Raw genomic sequence first — 27222 nt, forward strand, 5'->3', positions numbered from 1 at the left:
ACATTCTTACCAACCTTTGGTGTTATCAGTGTTTTATGTTTTAGTCATTCTAGCTGGTGTGAAATGGTATCTAATTCGATTTTTATTAGCATCATTTTGCTGAAGTGCTAAAGATAGCTTCATATGTGCTAGAGAAATTTTGATCAGATTAATATAAGTAGCAGATATGGAACAGAACATTTTAGGTGTATTTTAAGAATTATTAGAATATTTATTCCCCTAAGCATTTTTTAACTTCAACTTAATGCTTCATATCTTTACTAGGAATCTCATAATTCTGAATTTTGATGACAAATTACCGAGACTGAAAACAATTGTTACCATATATCCAGGTAAAACCATTATGCCGCTAGTGATATGATAAAGCAGTAAGAAATCAGGTATGACTTTCCATCTGTTGAAACACTTCATCAATAATATGTTGACACTGATATTAGTCAAAAGATCTGAAAGAAATGAGTATGAAATAGGTAATTGTCCATATACCTTCTGGTTTCTAAATACTGTGCTTTTAAGTAATACTCTGTTTTATTATTGATTCCACCATTTTTTAATAGTATAAGGAATAAAGAGAAACATAAAACAAGATAAGAAGATCCAGGAAACAGACAATAACTATGATAGTTAACTAATATTAATATTTTTAAGGTAATATTATCTTCAAGTAGTCATTTTTGTGACAGACCAGGAATTATGTCCTAGAGCTGATTAATCCATCAACACTTTCTTTAATGTTAGGCTTTCTAGTACCTTGGTATACTGAGCCTAAAACAAATCTCTCGCTGCTATTTCAAAAGTAAAATATTCAGTCAGAAGGTGGTATGAATATGCCCACACAGTAACATATAACCAGGCTAACTCTTTTTATTTTGTTCCTGTTGAAATTAATGGTTGGAAAGATTGTTCAGTTGTTTATTTGGGTATCGCCAAGCCTCCAGGACTTTACCTATTCAATTATGTCTGTGTTGACATCTGACTCTTGAGATTTCAAGGCTTATAAGTTATTTCCCCACTGGTACCAGAGGAATTAAGTCCTATTTAGGAAGACTTTGACTTTGCATGGAGGAGTTAAGAGATTTCAGTGAAAATTATAAAACTGTGTAAAAATAATAAAGCAGTAACCACAGGACATAAAAATCTATCTGAATTCTTTAAAGGGTTATGAGTAATTTTTCTTGCATAAACAAGTTATTCTGAAAGGGTTCTAAAGTAATTTAGAGGGAAAGCCAGGAGAGCATATGAAAACCCACATGGCAAGCAGGATCACTTTTTGAAAAAGCTTGTCAATCTAATGAGCACTTAATTAAAGTCAACAGGGTCTCTAAGTCTCCAAGTAATTTTCAAAAAGAGCTTTTGGGAAAGGGAACGTTTTTCTCCATGCTTGTCCCCCTTTTCTCTTGTTCTCCATTTGTCTGAAGACTGTGTAAAGCCTTTGTAATATTATCTTTGGGGTTTTATTCTTATTAATTCTCATCACATCACTCAGTTCATGACCAATTAAACATAAACCATTTTTTCTTTTAAAATATCAGTTGTGTGGCCTTAGAAAAAAATTGTTTTACCAGTTGCTTGGATTAAAAAAAAGTTTTTGCCAAAATAAAGTTTACCAGGCTCTAAATATGGAGCCTTTTGATAGCCTACTCAAATAGATTATATACATATATTTGGTCATCTCAGATACAGTTGTTTTTTTAAGTGACATTTATTATATACTATAACTATTTTTCATTTTTCCTTCTTTTTTTTTTAAATTTATTTATTTTTATTTATTTATGGCTGTGTTGGGTCTTCGTTTCTGTGCGAGGGCTTTCTCTAGTTGTGGCAAGCGTGGGCCACTCTTCATTGCGGTGCGCGGGCCTCTCACTATCGCGGCCTCTCTTGTTGTGGAGCACAGGCTCCAGACGCGCAGGCTCAGTAGTTGTGGCTCACGGGCCCAGTTGCTCCGCGGCATGTGGGATCTTCCCAGACCAGGGCTCGAACCCGTGTCCCCTGCATTGGCAGGCAGATTCTCAACCACTGCGCCACCAGGGAAGCCCCATTTTTCCTTCTTTATAACACATTTTTAAGGAAGTATTATGACAGCCCAACAAGGTACAATGTTAATTGGACTGGGGCTCTTATCACAGTGTTAAACTTGTTTGAATAACTCTTTCTCTCCTGTGTAACTTTTTATTATTTTTAATACTCAGTACAGAACCGCTGGTTTCAGAAGTGGTTTTGCAGAGTTTTCCACCTCTGCCATCCTGCGAAATTTTGGATATCAATGATGAGCAGACTCTTCCCAGGCTGACTGAAGCACTAGAGAAACGATATCACCTTTGCTTAAGTCTGTACCGTCATTTGAGGGAATTCCCTGGCAGTCCGTGGTTAGGGATTGGCGCTCTCGCTGCCGAGGGCCCGGGGTTCGATCCCTGTTCCGGGAACTAAGATCCCACAAGCTGTACAGTGCAGCCTCTTATGCTGGGTGGGCATTAAATGAATCCTTGTAGAGTGTGGCTCAGTGCCTGGGACACAGTAGGCTCTCAGATGCCTCTGCTACTGTAACGTGCAGGTTTCTCATTTTCTCCTATATTCACTTCGTATTTTATCCGAGAAGCTGAGCTAAGCACCGGGACCTCCCGGTTAAAACCTATTTCCTGCACTTCAGCAGGTCACTGCCTGCTTAAATAGTGTCACATGGGCTACAGCAGATGGGAGTGATGCCTATTTATCCAGGCAACTTTTTTCTAAAAATATTTTTACTGTTCACAAGCCCTGAGTGTTTACCCAAACCAAGGGAGATGGAGTCTGCAAATGCCTAGCAACTTTTTGAACCTTCAAAACGAGTGAGTTACTAGTTTTCATATACAGTTTTGATATGCTCACTTCTTATCAGAAATAATCAAGAGGAGTAAAATGGAGAAGAGGGACCCGGAGACAGCCATAAGTTAGGGGATGGAATGGAAATACCAATTTTTAATAACTTGTTCAGAAAAAGTAAATTACTATAAAATATATAGCTGTTTTAGAAAGCTTGAGAAATATAAAAGTGTTTCATCCCTATAATACAGAAACAATTACTTTTCTTTCTTTGCAATATTTGTTCAGTTCCTTTGCTGTGGTTAGACTAGGATTATGGTTGTGAGCCCAGAAACTACCCCTTTTACAACCCCTGCCCTTCAGCTCTTCCTCTTTCTCAATCTATTGACATTGGCTGGTTTAAAGGGGGAGTTAAGAAGTCTCCTGAGAAAACAATGAAAACATTTTCAATTTTTGAGGCTCAGATATATACCTGAATCTCTGATGAAATTGTGGAAACCAAGATGAATATATAAAAGGATTATGGCATCACTAGGAGAAAACTCCATTCTTGAATTGGGGAAGGAAAGCAACAGGGCTTGAGGAATGGAGAAGACTGTTTCCAGGTAAATGTGTCTGTTATTAAAACACCACAAAATGAGCCATGCTACAGACACTTGTGTACTCAAAGGAGGGAGAGACTTCCTGAGTATATATTAAAAAATGTAGGTGTATTTTGGGGTATATATCAATATGTTTTTCTAAAATTTATTCCTATCTTTATATATTTTCAGCTGATAATTAGTAGGACCAGGATTTGCACCTAAGAGGTATGATTTTCAAAGCCCTTGCTTTTAAACATTATGTGATTTGGCTTCTCATAAAAGCAATAAGCAAGCTATTTAATATTATTGGTTGCAAATGTCTTTACTCATTAATATTTCAATTTTATTTTATATGTAAGTGGGAGGAAGTTATAAAAATTTTAATTTTAGAATATTTAAAAATCTTTTGTTTGTTCATTTTATTTTTGTTAGGAACTAAGGTCACAAGGCCACAGGCAATTACATTCAGTGCATATGATAAAATCTAAATGCTTACAAAGGAAGGTTCTCCAGGGTCTTTAAAAAACATATAGAAACAAACCGTTTCTTTTTTTTCCTCAATACAATTTTTAAATTTTATTTATTTATTTATTTATTTATTTATTTTTGGCTGTGTTGGGTCTTCGTTGCTGCGCGCGGTCTTTTTCTAGTTGTGGCGAGCGGGGGCTACTCTTCCGTGCGGTGCGTGGGCTTCTCATTGCCGTGGCTTCTCTTGTTGAGGAGCATGGGCTCTAGGTACATGGGCTTCAGTAGTTGTGGCACGCTGGCTCAGTAGTTGTGGCTCGTGATCTCTAGAGCACAGGCTCAGTAGTTGCGGTGCACAGGTTTAGTTGCTCTGTGGCATGTGGGATCTTCCCGGACCAGGGATCGAAACGGTGTCCCCTGCACTGGCAGGAGGATTCTTAACCACTGCGCCACCAGGGAAGTCCCCAAACAGTTTCTTATTACCACTGTATCCTCAGAAAAATCCATACTAGAAATGTTCTTTAAAGGGTTCTAATGCAATCTCATATACTGTGTTTGCTCTTACACAATCTTCTACAAAGTTAAGCTTCAGTCCAGTCCATGTCTATTTATAATTAATTTTGCATTAATGCACACCCAAATTTAGTGGTGTCTTACTGTACAAAAATTAGTATTCAGAAATTCCTCCTGGATGATCTTGAGAGAACTAGTGCAAATGAATTTTTCCTATTTGTGACAAAGACTTAGTGAGTCCAAGTCTTCTCCCAAAGACTGACTGTATGATATCACAAATTCTGTCTCTTAGAGTGTAGATATATGAGCAGAATTGAGGGTACAACTCTGATGGTTAATTAACTCTCTCCTTCAGTACATGGGCATTTAGGGGAGTTGAGAATGGTCAGATTGAGCCATCATGCATGTGGTCTGCTGGCCTGCACCTATCCTCTCTTTATTGCCAGTGGAAACAAAACGGGCTGGAGTATGACACTTTATACTCGCATACAGAATCCCTTCCCTAGGGTAAACTTAAATTGCTTAGAAAAGAACCCTGCAAAGTAATGCCTTCTAGATACCACTACACCAAGGAATAGTAGAAAACTAATTACCACTGCTGAGAGAAACACACCGAAGCCAAGCCCAGAACATAACAAGGCTACCTGCCTTGCCTGTATTCAACAGAACACAGATATTTAGATGGAAAACAAACAAAAAAAGGACTATTGGGAATCTCCCAGGAGCTCCTGGGTCTAAGCCTCCAAGAAATAAAGTTGTGACAAATAAAAACTGCTATCTTCATACTTTTGTACTTAGGTAGCTCATAAAATAAATTTTAAATTTATGTGCTCCTCTTTGCATATTCCTAAGTTGACGTGTAAAAGCTTTAGTTATAGCTTTAAATAAGATTATTTTTTAATAATAGGAAGTTAAAAGATTGTAGACTTGAGAAAATAAAATATGAGGTTTTGACTATGACTGGAATAAAAACCTCTATATCTTGATAAAATAGATTTTAATTACCTTACTAAATATAGTACACTAAATCTGCAAGAAATCACGTAAAACTTTTATATTCAATATCTTTGACTTTATTCAGTGCTATCTGGGAATTTTTAATTGTTTTGGAAAACATTCCAGTTACATTTAAAATAATCAGTCTAAACTTATATTTGAATTTGGGGCATTCCAATACTGGCCAAATGACTTGTTTTTAATGTCAGCCACTTTTCATTTTTAACAGAAATATGAATAAGACCGTGAAAGAAAGGAAGTTTGATTAATCTGTACAGGAAGTTGCCCCCGACCCATTGTTTTGATTTTCCCTTTGACTAGCACTAGAAGATTTTTACACCTCAGGGCAACGCACCATCTTCAGATTTTGGATGACTGAGAGATGTGTATTTCTTCCGTAAAATGGCTAAAAGGACTATTTTGAAGGTAGGGTCATTCTCAGGCAAATCAATTTTCCTGAAGAAATTTGATATGGCATTTGAATATCTACAAGTTGATCCCGTAAAATATACAGGACTCTGTACCACTCCAATATCTTCTCATAATTGAAAGGGTACACTTACCTCCTTTTGAATTGCTGGGTTAGGGAAGAGCTCCCTTCCTAGAAGTCATCAACCATCTTATAATAGGAATAACCTAAGGCATCTATTGGTGGGAGTGATGACAGAGCAGGCGACAAAGGCAGAAGGGGTAAGGGGAATGTGAGCTTCTTCTGGGGACACTTCAGAACCCTGGGGAGGGCAGAGGATTTACCTGGCATGTAGAATAAACAAGTATTCTATGTGAGTTACAGATGAGAGTCTAAAATTCTCCTAGTTCAGTTTTCAGTAGGAGGTGAACTCATTCACTGTCCTTTGGAGCTGAAATGGGTGTTAGAATCATGCGGTTTATATTTTTGTTCTCAAAGCCTACATCCCTGTGCCACACCTTCTCCGGTTACCTCTGCCCAGGGTAAAGAGCTGCTCATGGTTAGTGATAACTGTGCTCAGCTGGACCTGCCCTGGACGAGATGTTGCCAATTCCTCAGAGAGCAAAAGCCACGATCACACTCCAGGCCTCACAGTCAGCCCCTGTACGGACTGCAAGCGTACAAATTCACACACACACACACACACACACACCACTGAACATCAGCATTGGATGTCAGCAGACACCCCCTAGAAATCTAGACAATTCATCCAGACTCAACTGACTCTTTCCAAGCTCAATGGACTCTGGAAAAGTTTGAGTGTCTCTCCTTTACTCACATCCACTAGAAGCCAGGCATTGGTAAACTTTGATGAGAGTGTGGGACCAGGGCCCCTTTCTTTAGTCTGTCTCTCAGATCCCTAACAGTTTGAATATAAAGTTAGGGCCAGAAGTAAAATAATTTTCTTACTTATTAAAGAAATCATTAAATAAGTTGTCTTCTTTGTTATTCAAACAATTAAATGTGGATTTAAGCATTTATCTTTGGGGTGAATATTTTGATTCATATCTAAATGAACTGTTCATCTGTTCTTTGAAAGGAATTTCTCTGAGGTTACAGTTGCTACAGTAGCTGCTTCTTGACAACTGAAATAAATGGAAAATGGAACATTTGTTCAATTCTGTTGATTTTCCTAATCACTGAACCTCAACACAATTTGTTCACTAGAATTTGAACCCCTGGTGGACCAGGACTCTTGTTTTTGTTTTTGTTTTTGTTAGCTCTGGCACTTGTCATAGTATCTAGCAAAAAGAGGGTAGTTAATACATATTAGTTGTGTACATAGTTGAAAACTGCTCATTTCATGGTGAAAACAGTGAGTTAAAACGAAAACAATTATATTCATCATTCTACAGTCTGCTTATATAATTCAGATCTACTTTCTGGATATGCTGTGGAATGGAAGGTCAGTCAACTTTATCTCCTGAAAACAAAGGAAGAAAGATACCACTAGGAATTAAAGATAGATGTTTCCTTGTTTGCAAATGTATTCTATACATAAAACTTATTATTATTTTTTTCCTGTAGAAGAAACATCGTCAGAATCGTAAACTCAGAGGTTACCCAGTCTGCATTTTATTACTGTGGAGAAGATGTCTATTCATTCACACAACTGCCAATTGCTTTATTTTTGATAAAGCATCTGTAATTACTTTTAATTTAGAAAACACTTAACCTTAGTTATGTTAAAAAGGAAAACAGCATAAAAACTGGCTATATACATATTTAAAATCATAAGCATAAAAATACTAATTAAGATAAAACATTATACCATAGTCTCTATAATAAACATAAATTAATAATCCAATCAGGAGCGTAAGCATCTTCAGAAAATTATGACATGAATCATAATCTTACAAAAAATTAAGTTAAGGAAAATAATGTGGACTTTGCTTAATAGCCTAGTTAATTTTTGACACTGCTGAGGATTTTTTTTCAGATTATATAAAACAAAACCTTCATCTGTTAATAAAGTAGATTTTTTTTTAAAGAAGCTCTGTACTTTGCAGTTCCTCAAACAATCAATATGTGGAAGAATTTATTTAAAAGCTGTCAAGCAGCAGGAGAAACTAGAGAATACCAACAAAATTGCACTATTCTTTAAGTAAGATTCTGAGATAAAAACAGACATAAGGCATTTCTGACAGCTTCTTGAAGATTTAAAAATGGAAAATTTAGTTACCATTGTCGTGGCTTCCGTTGTAATGGGTGCTGTGAGGTGCTGCCTGGATTCTCCTTCAGGACTGAGGCATTTATTTCTCCAACTGCAAAGTGCTGGTGGTTGACAGCTCTCAGCTGAGTTCTTTCTCAGGAATGGCTTTTGTTGTGACTGCATCCCATCCACCTCTTCCCTGTGCCTAATCCTGTGTTCTCTCTCCCACATAGGTGAATCAGAGTGTATCCCCAGTGAACGCCCTGCACGTAAATCTCAGACTCAAAATATGTTTCCTGGGGAGCCCAACCTGATACAGACATTCAGACTAAAACACAAACAAACAAACAAAAATCTTGTGTGTTTATTAGGGCAATACAATTGATTGAAAGTAAGAAATCTGTCTTAACCTTTAATATCTGAAACACCTTTGAAGGTACCCAGGCATCTGGAGGTGGATCTGGTTCACCAATTTGAACAGGTGTCTTTATGTAAGCAAGTCTTTAAGGACACACCTAAATACACGCACACGGTCGGTGTCATGCTTCTCACTGTCCGCCTTACCAATGTTGCCATTTCCTTATTTCTTCCTATTTGGCATTTATTTATTTTGTTACAACCAAATATACTCAAAATTTACATAAATGAAGACAAAAAAATATTGTAGTTCGACTAAATTTTTATAGGGTACAAATGTGCCATCAGCCCTTTCACGACTGCCTAAAGCAACCATTTCCCAAACTTACTTGGGTCATAATAAACTGGGACACTTTTTAAAAATGTGGAGATTCTGATTCAGTCATTCAGTGGGGCTTGACAGCTTTAACATGTTCCCAGGTGAATATAATAATCAGGTAAACCTGAGAAAATAATAACTGGAGAGAAACCAATGGGCTTGTAGTGCTACAGCCTAATGTCTCAAACTTTAATGTGTGTACAAATCAATGGGCATCTTGTTAAAATGCAAATTTTGACTCATTAGTTCTGAGCTAAGGCCTGATATTCTGCCTTTCAAGCAAGCTCCCAGGTGATAATGATTGTCCATGGAACACACTAAAAGTATGGTAGTAAAAAAAAAAGAATGGTAAAAGTATAACGCATTCAGCACCTAGAAGTGCGTTTCACATATGTATCTTAGGTCTTTGGAAAAACGGGCCCTTTGAAGATTTAGTGCTTTACATAAGAGCAAATACACTTACCCCATTCTCTCTGTTGTTGTTGTTATTATTATTACTATTATTTTGCAATTGATATCTGCAGAAGAGGGAGAAAGGAAATCTTTTTTAGTCCACATGAACATCGAACTATCCTTTGGTTTGATGACCATCACTACTTCCAGCTGCTGGAGATGCCTGGGGCTCTCACTCCCTAGCAAAGCTTCCTGATGCAAACTCCCACTGTTGATTTCAAGTATTCTCAAACTGATCATCTGCTTTTTCATACCCTCAGTTAGCTTGATGGATGGATTTTAAGGGACTCAGGAAGCGTCCTCTAGGGTATCTGACGTGTTCTTGGGTGACATACAGAGTAAAACTAGTCAATAGATTGGGTTTATTATATGTTTCAATTTAAAGGTAAAATCACTTTTATAATCAGTATATGAATTGGTAGCTCAACCTTGATGATGAGCATTAAACATATGTTTTGAAAGTAATTTATAACACTCATGTTCTCTTTTTTGTCTGGTCTTTCCACTTTGGGTGCCCTCAAGTGTATAACAGTTGTGTTTCAGACAGCTATGCCTCTTATGTAGAAGAGGGATTTTTGTAGACATCTGTATATCATATATATATACATTTTTTCTTTTTGTCTTTCCTGATTAAACATTACGCAGTCACTACTTCAATGTCTTTATTCTTGGGACTATCTGGAGATAAAACTAACCCCAATATAATTAAATTAAATTAAATAACAACTAAGGTGTCAGATAACTTAAGTGAAGGTCTCCCTAGAATAGAGAAGTCTTTGTCACAGAAACCTAAGTCCTCCTGGAGCGTCTTTGCCCTTGGTTTTGATTCTGATTTGAACTGAGTGATATTTTCTTTCAAACCCTCATGAAGATTGCTGATCTTCTGCTCTAATTTCAAACCAATGATTGATATTCTTGCAAAGTTTTTCCCTTATGGTTAATTCTTTTTTATTTTTTGACACAGATTTGGAAAATGAATTTCCTACGAAGACATTCCTAAATTACTAAATTATTTTTTGAGAATCTTACCTTATAGGATTTCTTTTTTATTTGTATTAATTAGTAAGAGGTATAAAATATTTTCAAAGTCTAGATGAGCTGGTTTGTTCATTTGCACAGTGTGGAGTTTTCCTTCATGTGTGAGAACTAGGTTAACACCCTTTACTGTATGCTATTGTTAACTACTACAAGTTGCTCATATGTCTTGTATGACTGAATTTTGGAAGGGTAATTCAGAGTCTAAATCAGAACTGGATACTGACCTACTTGAGGCAAAGGTATGGATTAATACTAATGATTTGCAAAGGTTACTTCCATAAACCCTGCTCCCCCCCTTCTTGGAACCTCAGGAGTTTAAGGTAAAATAGGCAAGCAAAGCAAACACATTTTTGTCTTCCATGGTTCCCAAATCCTTTTAAGTAATTTTACTCCCTGTCCATGCCTTCTCCTACACATTGCTTCTCAAACTTTAATATGCTTCAGAATACCCTGGAGGGCTTGTTAAAAAACGGATTGCTGGAACTAACCCCCAGAATTTCTAATTCAATAGCCCTGGGGTTGGGGCTTCCCTGTTGGTGCAGTGGTTGAGAATCTGCCTGCCAGTGCAGGGGACACGGGTTCGAGCCCTGGTCTGGGAAGATCCCACATGCCGCGGAGCAACTGGGCCCGTGAGCCACAACTACTGAGCCTGCGCGTCTGGAGCCTGTGCTCCACAACAAGAGAGGCCGCGATAGTGAGAGGCCCGCACACCGCGATGAAGAGTGGCCCCCACTCGCCGCAACTAGAGAAAGACCTCGCACAGAAACGAAGACCCAACACAGCTAAAAATAAATTAATGAATTAATTAAAAAAAAATAGCCCTGAGTTGGGACCAAAGAATTTATATTTCTAACAAATTTCCTTGGATACTGATGCTGATACTACTGGCCCAGAAAGCCCATTTTCAGAAGCACTGTACCTCAGTGTTTTCAAATTTCTCCTCCACAGTCTCTGGGTTTTCTCTTCCCACATCAAATGCTATCTGACTATTTAACATCTGCAGCGACATGGATGGACCTGGAGATTATCATACTAAGTGAAGTAAGTCAGACAGAGAAAGACAAATATCATATGATATCGCTTATATGCAGAATCTAAAAGTATGATACAAATGAACTTATTTACAAAACAGAAACAGACTCACAGACTTAGAGAACAAACTTATGGTTACCGGGGGGGAACGGTGGGGGGAAAGGATAGGCTGGGAGTTTGGGATTGACATGTACGCAGTGTTATATTTAAAATAGACAACCAACAAGGACCTACTGTATAGCACAGGGAACTCTGCTCAATACTCTGTAATAACCTAAATGGAGAAATAATTCGAAAAAGAATAGATACATGTATATGTATTACTGAATCGCTCTGCTGTATACCTGAAACTAGCACAACATTGTTAATCAACTATACTCCAATATAAATTAAAAATTAAAAAATTAACTACCTATACAGGCAACAATATTAACAAGCCTCAAAAATGTTATGCTGAGCTAAAGAAGACAGACACAGAAATGTATGTACTATATAATTCAATTTATATCTGTAGTTCAAGAACAGGCAAAACTAACCCAAGATGATCTAAATCAGAATAGTGGTTGTCTCTGAACGTGTGGGAAGAATACTTGGAAACAATTAAGGGGGAATGTTCTGAGGTGATGCAAATGTTCTATATTTTGGTTTGCGTAGTAGTAACATGGGTGTACTTTTGTTAAAACTCCGCCAATTATACAACAAAGATCTGTAACATTTTATGCATATAAATTATACCTCAAGGAAGAGAAGAAATATGATTGCCAAAAATAAAAATGGCTGTTGGTAGAAAAATATCTGTTAAGCCAATTTAGACTAAAATTAAGAAGATAGACATAATACGGTTCTCCCCTCAACAGCATTTGAATTTTGATTGACAACCCAAGAAAACAATTCTTTATTAATAATGGATTGTCAGGTATTTACTAGACTGTGGTTATACTATTGTGGGGGCAGGGAAGATTCCTGAGACCATTTCTCTCTCTCAGTACCGTTTCTCTTTTGTTGATTAAGTTATCTACACATCTTGGATTTTTATTTACTTTTAATTTGCTCAGCATTGGTAAGTATCCATACTTTCTTACCCTCCTAAGTAATGTAGCACTCTCCCCAACTCAACAAGTCTTTATCATAATATCACATTTTATGGCATCTTTCCACTCTGAAATTGTCTTGTTTATTCATGCTTCCTTGGGGATTGTTCATGCCATTTAACCATACTGTAAACTCTGCAGGAAGAGGTAATATGTCTGTCTTGTTTTCAGTGTATTGCCAGCACCTGAAATAGTACCTTGAACATATTAAGAATTCAATAAATGTACATGGCATGAATAAAAGAATGGATGAGTCGGTTTCTCAACTCTTCTTAGAGTAAACCAAACACTCTGGCCAATTCTATATCTGTCTCAATTTCATTGGGTCACTAAGACCAAAGATGAATAATGTCAGGCCACCTCCAAGACTCTACAGATGCTCAGTGAGGCAGAGGCAGTATGCATGCTAGTATAACCCCACATCTTCTGAATGGCCTATAAGCTCATCTCCCATCCAGGAACACCTCCTATCTACCCAAAGGGACCATAGAACGGTGCCAGGCACTTTCTTATGGAGTATAATATAGACAAAAAGGAAAATACCTTGATCCTAACATAGTTCTTAATCCAGCTGCTTGGTCCTGGAGATCACAACACTGTACTGTGGGTGGCAACAGGGAAGAGCAGAGTGGTGGCTGAGCAATGACAATATGCAAGATATTTCTTAATGTTGTCTTTTGTCATTTTTCGGTACTCTCATTTATACTAAAATTTAATAATTCAGCACTTATTTTTCAGTTTCTAAATCTGTACAAAATAAGAGGCATATCTGTGTTAAAAGAAGGCCTATTCTGCCCCAGGAAATTTCCAGTGGCTACATACACATCTGTTCACCTTGGAAACTTGAAAAAACCCACTCACGACTCACGAGGAGTGCAGTGGGCAGAAGATGGCACCAAGAGACCTCATGGCCAGCTCTAGACAATGGCAGAAAGTAAGTGGCCTGCTCAAGATGATGCTCCTTAAATTTCCTTTGCTAGAGCTGCTACCTGAAAGTACATTTCTATACACATTACATTGAGAATTAGGTCTCAAAGTTTAAAAACTCTGGTTCTAGGTTTTGCTGCTAACATCTTATATGTCCTTGGACACAAATGACCCTTAAAATAGAAATAATTATTCCTGACCCATTGACCATAGAAAGCTATTCTGTGCAATAATAGATGCAAAATACTTTCAAACAATCAAAATATATTATTTGAATGTGAAGTATTGTTTCTATTTTTATTAATGGTAAATAAGATATTCTTATCTGATAATGACGCTTATAGTATTATAAGCATACAAGAAATACAAGGAGTATTACAAGCATAATTTAAAAGTAAAGCACTTTCTTTTAAACTCTAGATGTATATTTTTCAACGTATACACTGGAAGTATTTTAAATAATGTAATCATAAATTTGTGAAAAGGCCTTAAGTATTACCTTATAATCTCTTCATCATATAAATAAGGAAAATTAAGCCCAGAAAAATTAAGTGACTTATTCTATAGATATCACAACAGTTTATTTACAAGATAAGTCTAGAACCCAGAGATCTCTTTACTTCAAATTCAAGGAGCGAAAATGACCCAGATAGTGAATAATTTTCTGCTTATTTGTTATCTTTAAGGACTAATCTTATAAATACTAAGTTCCAGGCCATGGATACCTCAGCATGATATTACTCTTCTAGAGTCATTTGCCATGGGCTAGAGATTTAAAAGATCAGTGAAAAATATGAAGCTACCTAGTAGAAAGTGGACTGTGCATCCATTCTTATATAAGTGAAAATGATTTGTTTACAACTTAATCCTTGGGTCCTTGGGAATTTTCTTTTTTACACGGCAACAAGCATTTGTACTATCAATTAAACTTTAAAAACACTGTTGTTGTTTTCAGAAAGAGAAAATGTATTGGGGGAATCCATTTAGGAAGGTTGAGTCTTCTGAAAGATGTTGCTGTCATCACTATGGGCCATTTGGTTCACCTGCTAATTCCCAGGAACATGTATATAGCAGAAGGTCTCTGCCCCAGGCAGTCCCTCCTAATGCTGGCGCCAGATCAGTAGAATGGATTGGATACATATATGTGTTTTGTCACCTCCACAGTACCAGAGAGCTCAAATTGCTGAACATTTTATTCCCTTTCGTGGCTGAGAAACGTGTGTTCCTCATAAAAGGTTTAGGGATGGCATACTGTGTAATAGCTCAGATGAGTGAAAACAAAATTAAATATAAGCAATGCACTGCCTTATACGTTGCATGTTGTAAATACTCTTAGAAACAGTATGGGGCCTTATTACGTTTGAACCTCAGGTCTTTCAACTTCCCTGAGAAAAGAGAACAAATGGTAAATGCATGAGAAAATAAGTAACTCACCTCTGTGATTTCCCACTTCAGCTCCAGCCTGGATATTTTTGTCAGTTGTTAATTACAGTCATATTTCTCTAAAGCATTTTCTTTTTTTAAGGGGAAAAAAAGGAAGAGAAGCATTTCAAGGAGAAAGGCTATACTATGCAGTCCAGGTTCATGTTTTTCTGAATGGAGAGGAACTTATTGGGATGAAGGAATTGGCAGGGCTGCCTACCAGAGAAGAGGGAGCTGGCATTTAGCTAGAGTAGCTGAAAGTAGAAGTCAGGAACTCAGAATGGGACAAGTCAAGAGGCAGGGCTAAACCCAGATTCAAAGGAGAATATGTCAAGAACTCTGGCTTGAAAGTGAGGGAATTCTCAGGAGAAAGATGAGAAGAAATTATGGTGAAATGTGAATATGTTCATTTATCCAAGAAAATCTGCTCAGTATTGCATTGTGTTCTCTTTTTCCAGACACGTGCTTGTATATGATGATATGTTGATCCCAACGCCTCTAACACTGTGGATCATTTTGCTGTACCTCATACATCTATCAGAGTTCTGGTTTAAGGGCAAAAAGGGAAAGTAGCATTTTTACATGAGGAGGAATTAAGGCATAGAGAAGTAAATGAACTGCTTTAAGGTCACATAATTAAATTACTAATGGGATTTGCATTAGGGCCAGTGTCCTAACCCCACATCCTGTATCATTTCTAGAACTGTTACATTGAATGTGACCATTGAGGTCACTTAGTCTAGTTTTCCATCATCTGGCCCACCTTCCCGTGGAGGTTAAAATCCACCCACCTCACCTTTATCCTGATCATTCTTTTCAGGGTGAGTGGTAGTTCCCATCAAGAATACTAAACAGATGGTTTTGTTGAGCATGAAATCCTGGGTTTCTCTGAAATGCCCTGAAATGTCAGTTACTGTTTTGATTGCTTTCTTATTTTGCTATACAGACACTTGTTGACAGGAAACTCTGTGGCCACCATTCATTGCATTGAAGTAATCAAACAACCACAAACTGTCACTGTCACTTTCATTTCCTGTCATCATTCATCTTCTTTAGCTGCTCCCAGTTTATCACTGGAGTCGGATGCCACCTCCATCTGTGTATCAGGAAGGGCAGGCTGTAGGTGTGTGCAGGTGCTGGAAAGAGACCTGAGAGAGACAGGCAGTGAATGCTTGCAACTTAGCTCCTGGTTTTCAGTTTATGTCATTCACCTGTGGATTTAGAAACTTTTTTTTTGTTTCTAGGATCAAATGGAAATCCTTGCCTTATTGCTGCAGGATTTTCTTAATTCTCCTACAGTAGTTAAAGACTATCTCTAGCTTCACTTTGTTTGTTGTAGCTTGTGCAGGAGTGATGCAAGGCAGGCTTAACTGCTTCCATCAGCAGCTGCAGGAGAAGGCTTTGTGATGGTAAGAATTGGATTTGGTTGTCCTTCACAAGGACATTTCTCCCAGCTGTTTCTATATAAATGGATGTCTCTATAGCTGGGAAGACTATCAGGAAACAGGTGTTTTTCTATTAATAGCTAGGATGTATCAAAGGAAGGAGAAGGTACAGCAGTGAGTGAAAATCAGGTGGTCCACGGTTGAATACTTTGTACACAATAACTAATCACTCAAAGCTTATATCTATTTATAATAAGGTCTATAATTATAAGCCAGGTGGCTGTGGTTAGGAGATCCTGGGGTTTTAAGCAGGTTACCTCACTCACCATTACAGCTTTAGAGGAGACACGGCCACCTGGGCAGTGGTTGGTGTGGCATGTGCCTGCCTATCAGTGGCACATATGTGCTCTGCCCTAGTGTCTTTCTGCGCTGTCTTCTAAATCTGCACATGTGAAAGCTGGGCTCTACAAATCTCATTCTCTATTTGAAAATATAATTCCCAGAAAATTTTATATGAGATACTATGGGTTTTGGGTTCAGAAGTTCTGCTGTGTTTTTCCGTGATGAATTGATATAGATTGGGGTTTGCTAATGCAATATTTTGAAATCCAAAATGTCATGCTACCTGTTGACTCTGTGTCTATAGAGTCTTCATTTGTTCCTTATTTAATTCAGAATGTATAGGAATAGTCTGAATAGTGCTGTAGTGGCAATGGTATATTACGGAAGTGAATCTTTTAGTAATTAGTAAATAAAAAATATTTATTGAGTATCTCTTATAGCTAGTGACTGTATTAGGGTCTGGGGAGGGGGATAAGACATATAGGAGATGGTCCCTGTACTGAAGTCACTTCCTTCTTAACTGAGGATATAAGCTATGATAAAAAGATTAGAAAAAAAAAACTGTTTATATCAAATGCTCTGTCCCTGGCATATCTGCTAAAGCTGGTAAAACATGAGAGATTACTGTGCAAAGAGATTGGTTACATTTAAAGCTTCATGAAGAAGGTAGGACTGGAAACATGGATAGGAATTAAGTAAAAAAAAAAGAACAGTCAAGGGCATTTGGGTGTAGCGATTGTTTTAGTTTTCTATCTCTGCGTAACAAATCATCACGAACTTAACCACTTAAAAGCACCTATTTATTATCTCCCAGTTCTGTAGGTCAGGTGTCCAGCAAGGCTTGACTGGGGTCTCTGCTCCCTGTCTTCCATGGCTGCAAATAAGGTATTATCCAGGAGGCTTTGATATTTGTAGCTCAGGGTCCTCTTCCAGACTCCTGTGTGTGTCGGCAGAATTCAGTGCCCTGCAGCTATGGGACTGAGGTTCCAATTTTCTTTTGCCAGCTGTTGTCCCAGGGCCACGCTCATCTCCTGGAGGTCACATGCAGGTCCTCACCACGTGGACCCTCCAAAGGCCCTCTCACAATAAGCAGCATACTTCTTGAAGGCCATCGGGAGAATGTCTGCTGCTTCAAATTTTCCTTTTCAGGAAGAAGCTCGTCTCTCTTTAAAAGGCTCACCCAACTAAACCAGGTCCATCCTGGTTAATCTCCCTTTTTAAAATTAACTCAAATTTAGCAGATTACTCAACCCGATTAGTATCAGAAGTAAAATCCAATCATATTCACAAATCCTACCCACATTCAACGGGGCAAGATTGCACAGGGTGAATACACAAGGAGGTAAAACTCTCCTAACCATCTCAGAATTCTACCCACTGCAGTAATAGCAACAACGTGGTATGAGGTAGTTCTTACACAGTGTGTTTGGAAGACAGCAGATCAGCCTGACTGCCCTAATCAATGGTGAAATAATTTTAGACCTGTAAATTTGGAAAAAAGAAACAACAAATGCCTCAGGTTCTTAATCCAATTTGGTTGGTTTTATGTACTTAGTGCAGCATTTTAAATGAGGGAGTGAAAGGACCCAGCACCCAGTGAGCTTAAAAATCTTGAGACACTTTGTCCTCTCTACCTAAAGTCACCAAAAATGACTTAGAGTGGGATTGGCAAATCATTCCCTTTGTTTGGAAGCCTTGCTGACATCATAAATATAATATGTAAAATAATACTAATAATAAAAGCATAAGTTGTGATTTTAGTAAACATTTAATGGACCAGCTAGACTAAGCACTCATTGACCTTGGTACATGCAAGTTCAATTTTTCGGAAATTGTTCTCTGATTGTTCTCTCAAGTATGTATGAGAAAAAATTATATCTTTAAATGGTTTACTGTTTGCATTGTAAAGTTTGCTTCTGTGCCTTTTTGCTGTTAAATCTCTCAAGTTACAGGTCCCTCATGAGAGCTGACACAACACGGTGAAAGATCTAGATGGACTGGTAGTAAATTTGTGGGTATTTTTCTTTTTAATAAAGTCTTTGTAGGGCTTGTAAATGCCTTAGGCAACTTTTTCTTCTTCCTTACCCTTGTCATAAGGCCAGGTTATGAACAAAAAAGAACAAATATTCCTTCCAAGATTAGTTCATGTGTGAATCAACCTTTTCTGTTGGAAAAAAAATAAAACCCATTTTTTGTTTCTAGGTATCTTATCTTAAAAAAAAATCAAGACCCTTAGTATACTCTCTTGAGGTTTATAAACTTCAGAATGTTATGAAACATGAGAAATTCACCACAGAATCTGGAGCAAAGTTCATTGATGATGCCCTGGGACGTGATCATTTGTTGCTCTTTTATGATTGTCTGAGAAGGCAGTGCACCAATTCAAAAATAAGAGTGTGCTAATATTGGCATTATGACACCTCTTCCAAAAGCATCACTTTACAGAGCCAATGATGTTTTAATATTTCCTCTCTTTGTTAGAAGTTATATGATTCTCTTCTATGGTCACAGCCACTTTGTCCCTAAATACTGACCTATAACAATGGGTGTGTTCCTGATAAATCTAAAGAGATAGCTGTTACAGTCTCTTGATCATGTGCATGTCTGGAATACAGAACTTGGACTTACAATCTTTATCCAAGAAGCCTTCTCTAAGTTCTAGTCTAGCAGTCTGGGACTTTTCATTGACATTATAAGATGAATAGATAAAAATTAAAATTATGCATTTCTGTTGGTTTTCCGTATGTTCAGATTTTACTCATTGTGGATATTAAGACTGATGTTTTACTGAAGAATGAGGAGTTAAATATTGGAGTAGGTATATGCAATGACCCAATCATACAAAACATGCTTAACAGCCTTGGTTTCTATGCATCTATCCATGACGGTTGTAACAACTCAAGTTCAGTGGTAATTTCCCTGGAAGGAGCAAGGAGCTGTTAGGAGAAGCTAGGATTTAGCACATTTATTGTTTTCTTAGTGTCTTCTCTCTCACGAAACCAGAGGTAGCAAACTCACATGTTCATAGAGGCCATGCAGTTCGCATAAATGAGAGAGGCTGGCTGAGGGGATTCTGGGGGAGAGGAGGGTGCCTGTCCTGCCTACTGGGGTGGCTATTCTTCATCTCCAACTGACCTGCCCATGTTGGAAAGTGAGCTCAGTCATATCTGAGTTTCCAGTTTTTCAACAAAAGCCAGAAGTCTGTATTTTTCTAAAAAAAATTAGATATCATCCTATATATAAATGTAGGAAGTTAATTAATAATTATTGATAGAGACTGTGGTCAGAAAAATCATACCATCAGGGCCAGACTCACTCTCGGCTACCAGTCTGTAAACATCCCACGAGGCTACACACTCTATGAGAACAGAGAGCCCGGGGCGTTACCTCCAGTTCACTGTGTATCCACACTGCAAATCAAATGACCCATGGGAGGCCCACTGTAGTTACTGAATGAGGGAATAGTTTCAGGAACCGATTAAGTGCATTCCATTTCTCCTTATCTTATGAGTAACATGAATTCAAAAATAAGACAAACACAAGGGAAAAAGTAGCAGTACATAGGTAAATTCAGTGATGTCATGGGCTCCATGAGGTTAATATCAGAGTTCTTTGCTTTTGTAAGTTAAAAAAAAAAAAAAAAAAGTTTGCCTATGGTTGAAAAATCTAGTCTGCCGTCTTATTTCATTTGGCTGTCATACTGTTTCCAAACATGAAGGCCTGTATATAAAATATATAAACCAGAATGTTTCATATACATTTCTAGATTTCAGGATTTTCTTCAAAATAGACAGATTTGACATGGGACTCATATTCCCACTTGGCACTGTTTGCTGGATCTTGGGAATGACTTCGCCCCAGGACAAGCTTTTCAGTTCAGCATAGTACCTACAACTACGTATTGTTCCAACACACTGAGGCTGAGTGACACTTGCTAGTTTTTGTGGCATGCATGTGATCATTTTTCTTATAGTAGCGAAATATCTCTCTATGTCTCTGCCAAAAGTGAGCAAGAAATGAAAATTTAGGTTCATACAAACACCTGTACACAAATGTTCATAGCAGCTTAATCTGTAATAGACTAAAGTGAAAACAACCCAGATGTCCTTCAATGAATGAGTGGTTAGACAAACTGTGGTATGTCCACACTATGGAATACTGCTCAGCAATGAACAGGAATGAACTTTTGATGCATACAACTTGTATGAATTTCAAAGGATTTATACAAATTAAAAAATACCAATGCAGGTGACCATAAGGTTATATACTACATGATTCCATTTGTATAACAGTCTTTTTTTTTTTGGCCACACCACGCAGCATGTGGGATCTTAGTTCCCCAACCAGGGATCGAACCCATGCTCCCTGCAGTGGAAGCACGGAGTCCTAACCACTGGACAGCCAGGGAATTCCCTGTATAACAGTCTTGAAATCACAAAGTTATAGAGACAGAAAGCAGACTAGTGGTTGCCTGGGGTTAGAGATGAGAAGGGGAAGGTGGGTGCAGGACTGAAGTGGGTGTGGGTATAAAAATGCAACATTAGGGGTTCTATGGTGATGGGACAGTTTTGGTTCTTGACCTGACTGTGGTGGTGATACACAAACACAAGTGATAAAACTGCATAGAAATAAATACAACACACACACACACACACACAAAGTACATGTAAACTGGGGAAATGTGAATAATAGATTGTTTCAATGTCAGTTTCCTGGTTGTGATATTATACTATAGTTTTGCAAGATATTACCATTGGGGAAAAATGAATAATATATACATGGGATCTCTCAAGATTATTTCATGTATCTGCATGTGAATCAACAAATATCTCAGAACTCTGATTTAAAAAAAGTGAAAAAAAGAAACAGTCTGTAGAGGGTTATACAATTAGCCCATTACATGCCCTCTTTACCTACCCATGTCACCTGCCGGGTCCTTGTAGGATTTTGAGGGACTTACACTGACTTACACTGTCACTTCTGCAGCCCAGAATGGATCCCTTCAAAGGGAACGCTGTGGGTTTGAAGCTGGAGACAGAACAGAATCAAAGGAGCACAAGACAGTAGGCAAAATTCAGCACGCAAAAGGGGACCTCGAAATTTCTCCAGAGCGAAACATTTTTGATGTTTTCTAGCGACAAAGGATTAGCAAAGCCAGAGCACACGATACTATTGCTAACTGTTCTTATTATCACTGCAAGTGCATTTCTGCCCAAACAGTATGGTGTGCCCACACATTCTCTGCTGCTTCTTGTCTCCCGTGTGAGCTGGCCGAATAACTTTCAGGGTGATGCTGGGTTTGACCTCACAGAACTGAATCATGATAGAATATACTTCTTAGGTATCTTAGGTACCCGACCATCTATTCAAATATAATTCCTCCATAGTGAACAAATGTAATAAGCCAGGAGATTGTCCAAACAATGATGGGTAGTTATACAAGAGGTAAATATGGTCAAAGGATCTGCTTTGATTCATGGTCTTAATTTGTTATGATTCTATGAATATGCCATAGAAGGAAATAAAATGCTAATTTAAAGGGGAAAAAAACACTTTGATTGTATTCTAAAACTTGAACAAATGCAACACGAAAGCCCGGACACTGCTCCTATCTGTGCTCCCTTTGTACACTGAGTCCAGGAGGGAGAACAGGTGAGTCTGAGTCGGGAGTGAGACAGGCTTTCAGAGCCTCGGGTCAGCCTCCCTTGGTCATCCAGGTACAGGCGGCCCTGCCAAAGGCTCAGCATCCAAAAGGCTTGACTACAGAGCTGGCGGGAGGGGACAGTCTCTGTGTGTTTATAGTCTTTAGCTCTAATTACGTAATTACATTGGAAAAGGGACTGACTTCTGTGGAAAAGCAACAAAGCAAACAAGGTAAAATTGTAACAGGTCAGTCTGGCTATTATCTCTTTAGCTCTGGGGTGTGTGTGGGCGTGTGTGTGCATGCAAGCTTGCGTGTGCCCACAAGCTGGCGCGTGGCATCAACAGATAAAGGCAGTCAGGGGTGTATGCAAGGCTATCGTTTTACCTTTAGTGCACCATGGCATCCTGATTATCTCATTGAAATTGTAAGGTAAACGGGATGTTGTAGAAACAGAGGCGCTCCCTGGCAGGTAATAGAGCAGACTAATTAGCCTCAAGTACCTGTAATCCTAGGAGATGTACCTCGAGATAAAAGCTAGGGAAAGTCCCTCAAGTATGACAAATAGGTCCCCAGCCAGGTTGGCTCTGGATCAGGTGTAGTATGTCAACTGTGCTGAATGCACCCTATTGATCCAGGAGAGCCTGCACTTTCTGCCACAAATTGAATTCAAATTGCTTACAAGGGGAAGGCATCTGGCTCTACCTGATTCATATTTCAAAACAATTTTCTTCAATACTCCTTTGGTAATAGATTGTTTAGTCTTTTTAAAAAAACTGTGTTTCTTTTCAAATCCATCCTCTTAAATCTTGTATATGATTTTCTTCAAAACCATTTTGTAAATGCTATGGATAAATATATTTTAGATACATTTTATATTTTAGAAAAATAGGGAAGAGTTTACTGAAATATTATGGCCCCTGCCTGTTAGGTGATATTTTATAAAAGGACAAATTTTATAAAAATTTTGTAATTTACTTTAAAGGAAAGATGGATTTTTTTCTGTTTATTAACTAATTATAAGAACTTAAATAATTAGATATACAGAAGAAAATACAGGATTTTAAGCTGCAAGCAATCTAAAATAGTGTTCCAAACTTCAGCAGTAGAAATTTTCATTCCAATAAATTGTTATAACACAGCCTCCCACCCCCCATACACACACCTGCCAGCTCCCCTCCCTACACATAACCAGAGCTGACAAAAGCAGGGTCCTTGAATAGAGCCAGAGTGGAGACCTGAGCTCCATCCATTTGGCTCCTTCTCCTCTCCTCTTAGTGAGGTCTTTGAGGGGTCTCTAAGAAACCCTAAAAATCACTAGACTGGGTGATATTCAGTCTTTAAATGGGACCATATCTAAATGATTTCAGAAGAATGAGAATCTAGGCTATTTTTGAAACCTATTGCTGAGTGACATCCCATAATTTCTTGCTAATCAATTAAGTAACCAACACTGCCAGAGAACTCTTCCTGAGCATTGTAGATTTTATTTCTGATCTGACATTGGGATCATCTCCTTCATTCTACAAATATTCATTGAGCATCTACTATATACCAGGCACTGTTCTGGGAACTGGAGAGGCATAAGTGAACAAAACAGACAAAACATACCATACTTTCAGAGACAGATAATCTTCAATTAGCAAAATAAGTAAACTTTTCAGTAATACTAGAAGATAAAAGTACCAAGGAAAATAATAGAAGAAGTATAAGAGGGGTTAGTGACAATTTTAAATGGGGTAGTTAGGGTAAGCCTATTTCAGAAAGTAATATATGAACAGAGAGGTCAATGAGAGGAAGGTGATAGCCATGTGGATTTCTGGGGAATAATGCATACATAATAATACATAATAATACACACATACTTTATTTATAGCAAACACTAAATTGTATAGATTATGCTTATTCTTAATTTAGCCAAATACTTCTGGATCACAATTCAGTGAGAAAACCCAAGGTCCCCAACCTCTAATATAAAGAAAGGCAATTAAGGTAAATGTAAAAATATTGTAAGTTTACACAAAAATAAAACGTTGTTGCTGTTGTTTTGTTAGGTAGTATGGGTTAAAAGAGAAAGCAAGCTACCATTTCATAATACTTTTAATTAATGGCTTCCATGCATTTCATAGTGCTCTTTTCCCCTTTCTCAGTCTTAAAGCTGGGGTTGAGAAGTTATGTTGGCAAGATTACTAGTACTGTGCTAGAGCTGGCTTGAACCAGCTCATGACAGCCATTTGTGGGCATCTCTTCCTGATTTCTCCATTAGCGACGTCACTTCAGTGGATTGAAATCAGCTGTGAGTTGGTATACTTATACCATAGAAATTGAAAACACTGCAAATCTGCCTCTCCATACCCCAAGAACTGGTTGTTAAACATTTACCAGAATACCACTGAAAACAACCTACTGAGACAATTTTCAATAGGTTCAACTTGTTGTTTTGATCTTTAAAAATGTGCCAGTATTCTCAAGAATTCTTCATAAATGGTCCCTTTAGATTAGCTACCAGGCTTATTTGAATACATTTTTTTTCCTACTCTAAGAAACTTGGCCCAATTAGTTATCTGGTTTACTCCTAGTCAGATGATCAGAGCAGCAACTGCCTCTGATTATCTAAAGTTAGGGCAAAACACTTCTTGTGATGTTCATTTTAAATAGAGTCTTGATCTATAGTTTGGAATTCTTCTGTCCTCTGCGGAAAATAATTCTAATACTAAAAGGAGGTAAAAGTGATACCTTGAAACATAAAAATATTCTGATCAAAAATCACAAAGAATAAAAGTGGGACAAATTGAAAGATAAATAGTGTTATCTGTAGACAGGACTAAATATTTTCCAGATTGGTTATTTGTGTGAATATTTTGGTTCTTTGTATGAATCCTACAAAGAACCAAAATAATTGAAGAAATACTAATTTGAGGGTGCTGAATTGACTGCTTCACCTAAATTTACCTTTGACTCAGCAACTCAGTTAACAACTAACTAATATGATCGTATTTCTGTCTTCAGAAAGTACATCTGTTTCCCAATTCACTTTCAGGATATAGAAGACATTTTTGAACTAGGCTATATAGGAAAGATTGATAATAAGTCAGAATTTCCCTAATTCTCAGGATTTTATGTCATAATGTTTTATCTTCCTTAGTAAAGGTTTGCCATGAAATCAACAGTGTTTCTAAGATGAAAGGTTGCAAGACTGTTAAGCTAATTACTGCAATACACCTACAGGGGCTAAAAACTGGACCACATTTGTTTGGAGGGATACAAGGTACAAACTAGACAGCTGCTTTTTTCTCACTCATTTCACTCTATTACTGGCTAACTTAGTGGAAAAATGTAAATTTTCCAGGGATTTTAGGTTGAAGGTATCTCAGCCAACATAGATGTGTGCTTGACTTGAGGTCTAATTTAACTCCCATGTAGTATTGATTGACACAGACCACCAGGGACACTTAAAATCTTCCTTTGCCAAAGGTAGACAAAGGTATAAGAGTAAAGTGTAATAAATGCCCCTGTCCAGTCCCATGTCGATATCCAGCTGCCTTTTGTGTGTGTGTGTGTGCCATTTTGAGTGCATCAGTATTTCACATTTATTGTAGTGTGATGAAACACCTTTCAAAATGGCCAGAGGGACACTCACCAGTAAGCATTTAGGCAGTACAAATTGGAGTGAACAGGAGGACAGTTAGCAGGGAATATTTCTGAGGTCAGAGTAGTCTGGGTAGGAGCTGAATCAGCTAAATGCAGAGTTAAGAGCTACAGTACCTGCTGCAAAGTATATATAGATTACCTTCTTGATGACAAATTGATCCACTGGACAAGGATCTTTCAGAAAAAAAGACAAGTGCAAAAAAATTAAGTAATTCACACTGACCAATTTTTTAACCCTTTATCTCATAACCGTCCTCTCTGTCACTTTCTACTTCACATCATTTCAGTATAAAAGAATCTATTGAACAAATACATACCTACACAAAACTCAAAATTCCAACTTTAGCATGAGCAATTTTGAAAGACAAATTAATTCGTCCTCATTTAACTTATGATTCTATACAATCACCACATTAATTATCATTTCTAGGTCTGAAGAGCATAGCAAGCGCTATTAAGTAATTGTTGTGATTATCACATCTAGAAAACCTATACATGGGTAGAAAATCAGCTTAATGCACAAGCACCGTTTTGAATTAATTCAGCAAATATTTCTGAGCCTTTACTATTAGCCTGGCTGCTCTTATATGTTTATTTAGAAAATTGCTGTCTTCAAAAGATCTCTTTCAATCTGATTAGTTCACTTTATTAAAACTGACTAGATTTCAGTGCAGAAGGAGTAGGGGTGGGTGGGTAATGCCTTCATTTATTTAGTTAGCAAACATTTATTGAACAAATACTCCAAGCAAGGTTCATTGGCAGATGATGGCTTATCAGCCTCAACCACTTAGTTTCATTCCTCAAGGAGCTCACAGTTTATGTAAGGGAGATAAGTGATTAAAAAGTACAAACAGAGTATGGTAAATGATACAAGAAACATCTCAGAAAGGAGGTGAGTTGCCAATTTATCCAAGATGGTAGGTGGGAAAAGATCACGACAGGTTTTCTGGAAAAGGTTATAAAAAGCAAAAGTAGGACTTGGCAGGGTTAAGAAGGGAGAAGAGAGGATGGAGAATGGGATAGGGATAAACAGCATTCAGAGAGCGAGTAGCACATATAATGCATGGACAGGGCACATTCAGGGACATAGTAAATGTTTGGTATGCCTTCGTACAACCAAAAGTAAACACCAGTTACTGAAGGTGGTTTGGGGGAGCCCATGAAGGAGTAGTATAACAAATTGAAAGTCCTATTGGATGTTGGCAGGGTAGAAGTTATAGAAAATTAATAATAACAAGTTAATGAGGTGATTATCTGTCCTAAGGAAGATTAAGATCTAGCATCAAATTGTGATAATTTATATGATTAAAGGGAGAAATAAACTTGACCGAGACAGCTTTCAGGTAGTTTTCTTTAAAATTTTAGAAATGTAAAAGTTCCATTGCATCTCAAAAGAACAAAATATTCTTATCAGTAACGTTTAAATAGATTCGTTCTGAGAAATACAACCTTTCAGACCATTCTAAATTATAATTGTGAATTTTACTTGTGAACCATTGTTTCCCATTTTAGATGGATTCATTCTA

General features: G+C 37.6%; 1 pseudogene across 1 annotated transcript in view; it reads right to left on the reverse strand.

Annotated features, from left to right (window-relative positions):
- The window catches only part of LOC309662412 (small ribosomal subunit protein uS17m pseudogene), a 518440-nt pseudogene that overhangs the window by 23203 nt on the left and 468015 nt on the right, over positions 1-27222 (reverse strand). The window lies entirely within an intron of this gene.

The sequence above is a fragment of the Balaenoptera physalus genome (assembly GCF_965194825.1).
Source record: "Balaenoptera physalus genome assembly, chromosome: 6".
Taxonomy (NCBI): domain Eukaryota; kingdom Metazoa; phylum Chordata; class Mammalia; order Artiodactyla; family Balaenopteridae; genus Balaenoptera; species Balaenoptera physalus.